Source organism: Coenobita brevimanus, chromosome 79 (genome assembly GCF_032717465.1).
Source record: "Coenobita brevimanus isolate Jiangsu-jjx chromosome 79, ASM3271746v2, whole genome shotgun sequence".
Taxonomy (NCBI): domain Eukaryota; kingdom Metazoa; phylum Arthropoda; class Malacostraca; order Decapoda; family Coenobitidae; genus Coenobita; species Coenobita brevimanus.
In genome coordinates, this window is record NC_137032.1 from 24,925,475 (window position 1) to 24,930,104 (window position 4,630).

Here is a 4,630-nt window from a genome sequence, read left to right on the forward strand (position 1 = left end):
TCACATATTGCCTTACAAGCATCTCTACTCAGCAGTAAGCCTACTCCTTGGTAATGATTTCCATCACTCCTACCAGAAACCAACATAGTAATACCATCTTCCAAATTCATTTTATCAACTCCAAGCAACCTCGTTTCTGTAAGAGCACAAATATCCATCTTGTATTCCTTGAACACTGAAATAAGTTCTTCCATTATACCAGCCTGATTGAGAGTTCGAACATTCCAGTTTCCTATTCTTAAGGTTCTTTTTGGATGTATAAACTTATTTTTACACCGTGGGATTCTTAGCATCCCCTGCCCACTTAAGGGCTGCACGGGACTGAGGGCCATTGCTTCGTCACCAGAGTTCATCAAAATTTCTTAGGCAAAAAAAAAATATTTTACCCTGGAGCCAATGCCAGTGACTCGCAGGAACCAGACAGTGGAGAGAGGAAATTAACTAAATGAAAGTAAAATGCAGAGGATTTGGACAGACAAAGTACAAGGGAAAGAAAGAGAGCAAAGAGAATGTAGATAAAAGTGTCCCTTTTAGTCGCCTCTTACGACAAGCAGGGAATACTGGGGAAGTATTCTATCCCCCCTGGGGAAGGGGGGATAGAATACTTTACATAGACCATTTAAATGCCAATATCTAAAATCCGAAAAAGGAATCTCAAGAAACCAGGCCAAAGAAAGTTCATCGTAAATCTTCCGTCAATAGACGGAGAGAGAGAGAGAGAGAGAGAGAGAGAGAGAGAGAGAGAGAGAGAGAGAGAGAGAGAGAGAGAGAGAGAGAGAACCATTTTCCCTTTCGACAACGGAAAATTCTGACCACCTTCTAAACAACCACTTCCTACACAGCCATTCTCTGTGATACTAACTTAACTTTCCAACTTCTCTTTTGTAACTTTTCTCTGTTTTTCTCGTCTCCGGAATTTTTTCAAGGATTGTAGGGCAATTAACACACACACACACACACACACACACACACACACACACACACACACACACACACACACACAGTTAATACCCAGCCATACAAGGACAGATAAACGACAGTGTATAGCGAAAGGCAGATAGATATTAGGACAGAGTGGGAGGGGTGCAGAGAAACAACAGAATAGAGAGGAAGACAGTGAGATGCCAAGATAACGAGGAACAGGGAGATGGGAGGACTGAGAGTCAATGGACGCGTAAAAGGGAGAATAAAGAGGAGGACAGAGATAAAACAGGAGAGACAAGGGACAATATAGAGGGCAGAGAAAAAGGGGAATGAAGAGAGGATCAGAGAGAGAAAATAGGGGATAGTGAGATTGACTAAAGAAAGACAGCAGGGAGAGGGCGAATGATAGAAAGGAGGGACAGAGAAGAAGATAGAGAAGGGAATGGAGGAACACAGAAGAAGATAGAGAAGGGGAAGCAGGGATAAAGTAGGTCGGATGGGCGAACCTAGTGAGCCAGTTTCTTGGTAAATTCTTCCCACAAAACTTTTCCTTATTATTTCCAGGCGTCTCAAACCCCCCCCCCTCTCTCTCTCTCTCTCTCTCTCTCTCTCTCTTCCTTATTACGAACGGGCGAGCGCAGCCAGCCAAGAGAGCAAACGTAGCGAAGAGATGTTTACGCTCAGCTTAGAACTAAGCGGCCCGAGACATGGCCCGACCACGATGGTTTTCAGAGGCTAAAAACTTTTCTACTGTATGTGATAGAGAAGAAATTCATTCAACATATAGTAGATACATTCAATGAATTTTGTTTTTAGCTATATGTTTACTCATAAGACCAAAGAAACCCCGTGGAATCCCAGCTTTGCAAGGGAATGTACCTAGGGCTTCAGTTGACATGCTCCACTATGAAATCGATTTAAAGTTCTGTGTCAGTGTCACATGCGAGGTATGAGATGATTTTTACTTTCATATGTTGATTGCACGCCTGAGAGCGCCCGTTTGTGTGTGTGTGTGTGTGTGTGTGTGTGTGTGTGTGTGTGTGTGTGTGTGAGAGAGAGAGAGAGAGAGAGAGTATATGTAATATACTATAGCACTAGCCATGTGTGTGTGTGTGTGTGTGTGTGTGTGTGTGTGTGTGTGTGTGTGTATTTTAGGCAGCCGAAACTACACATACAAATCGCACCAAAATTGACACAAAAATCGCAAAAAAAAAAAAAAAAAAAATCACTAATGTAAAAAAACTTGGTCCCATCACGATTGAAAAACTTTAACTATATTTAATGAGCGATCACATTATAACTACAAAACGCCGCTTCCCGTGCCAAGCACAGGATCTCCGTATAATTTTTTGTCCATAGGTACAACTAAAATATACCGTGTGTCTGTGTGTGTATTTCGGACTTGCGTTCGGACAACTTGGGTTCCATTCCCGAAGCTGCAAATAACACGATCAATTGGTTAGCTGCACAAAATCCAAGTGACAACGTTAGACTAGAACAGCACATAAACGGACCATCATGGGCCCTTCGATGTCGCCTTGACGGCCGATAGTGACAAAGTTACCCTAGAACAGCAAATAAACGCCAGAGCCTTCCGCAGGAGCAAGTACGAGGGGCCCGAAGGGGCCATGAGCACTTGTATTCTTCTATTATTGTTCAGCTACCTCACCAGAAATGTTGAAAGTTTACACCAAGATGGAAACAGTTATAATAGGTGTATGTACAAACACTCGCTCGCTCGTCACACTCTCACAAAGCGCATTTTTCTGGTCATAAGTCGCTCCCTGTGTCTTGTATTGATCAATCCTTTCCCCTACAGTAGCTACGTACCTCCTTTTGATTCTTTCCCCTCTCACTTACTTCTTCATTTTAACTGTCATATCTTTCCGGTTATTTCTTCTTGTCCCCCCTCCCTGTCTCCCTCTTGCTTCGTAATTTGATGAAGTCAGTACGAAGCAAACAAAATGTTAATAAGAAGAGTGTAGTGCATGAAATCTCTGTAACGGATGTTCGGCACTAAACTATGGTGAGTTTTACGGCAGCCCACGTTGAGTTCACCGCTTCCCGTCCGATCAGCGAAGTTAAGCAACGTTGGGTCTGGTTAGTACTTGGATGGGTGACTGCCTGGGAACATCAGATGCTGTTGGCATCCCTACGTGTCAAGTGGGGTTGGTGGAGGATTAGTGCCCCTCCCTGTAAAACAATTAACTCTAAGCCGTTGGCCACCCCGTTTGGGATACATGGCGTATGGCAATGAATGAATGATGAAAGTTTGTCACTGTCTTAATTCTACTTCACCCGTATAACATATAGATGAGTGTGAACACTTCCCTGATTTTTTTTTTTTTTTAAATAATAGAATAGAGGAAGGAAAAGCAAATGAATAAAAAAAAAATTCATATACCAGATTACTGGTGTCCTCTGCTCATAAAATATCTGTAACAGTTAGACTTCAACTGCTGTAGGTTGAAGTTTGGAGGGAAACAACTCTGGGGAAGCGAGTTCCAAAGAGATGCAGTAGGGGGAATGAAAGAATTCTGATAGGCAGAAGTTCTGCAATATGGCTGAGTGACTTTCCAGTCATGAGCGCTACCAGATGCCCGTGTAGCACGAGGGAAGGCATGGCGAGGTGGCACCATGGACGCAACTTCGTCTGAGCACTTGCCATAAAAATATCTGTAAAATAATGCAAGGGAGGCAACATTCCTTCTTACTTGTAGGAGAGGTAGTTTGTTTGTAATGGCAGGGTTGTTAATAATTCTAACAGCCTTGTTCTGAATTTTGTTTGGTTGTTTTAATGCAACCTCCACATCCATTCCACAAGGGTGAGCAATATTCAAGCTGAGAGCGCACATGACTCTTATAAATCACATCTAACTGCTCGTCAGTGCAGAAGATACGGACTCTGTACATTAGTCCAAGTTTCTTTGAGGGGGTTTTAGCAAGTGATCTAACAAGAGAGGTCCAGCTGAGGGCATTGTTATGTGAGACGCCGAGAATTTCAATACTTTTGGAGATGGGAATATTAGTAGTACTGAAGGTAATATACGAATCTGGCAATATCTGTCTATTAGTACATTGTATATATTTAGTTTTACTAGCATAAATGAGACAAGGTTGTTTTGACCCTATTCACTGATCGTAGATAGGCCTTGATTTATGGAGATAGCTGTGCTGAGTTGAGAGGTAGAGATACTAGACTTTGTAAATGGGTGTCTGAGTGTGACTGAACTATGTGGTGTTGAGTCATCTGCATATGAGTGGATGGTATTGTGGGTGACAGATAAGAGATCATTAATATGAACCAGGAACAGGGTTGGGGCTAGAACTGATCCCTGCGGCACGCCGGCGTTAATTGAGTGGAAATTGGAATATACATCATCTACTTTTTTGGCACAGGGCCAGAATAATACGAAGAGATATGGATAAACGACGCGGAAAATAAAAGAAGTGGCATAAGAATACATTTAACAAGATGAAATGTTATGAATCATGGTGAAGGCTTAGCATGCTTGGCAAAAATGGCGGAAAGCAGGGGAAGCATTCACAGGTGGTAGCACATTCATTAAGGGATGACGATGTTCAGTTTTGGTAACGTAGCCAGCGATGGGATGGCAGACTGAGACGACCTGACGGGTGAAGGAAGGAAATCTGCTGTTTATACAATAATTATGTATCTAAGCGTCCTCTCAATCTCGCCAGTATT

General features: G+C 42.6%; 1 pseudogene; it reads left to right on the top strand.

Annotated features, from left to right (window-relative positions):
* Positions 1-2,958: 2,958 nt before the first annotated feature.
* Positions 2,959-3,073, top strand: LOC145409160 (5S ribosomal RNA; annotated as a pseudogene).
* Positions 3,074-4,630: the final 1,557 nt, after the last annotated feature.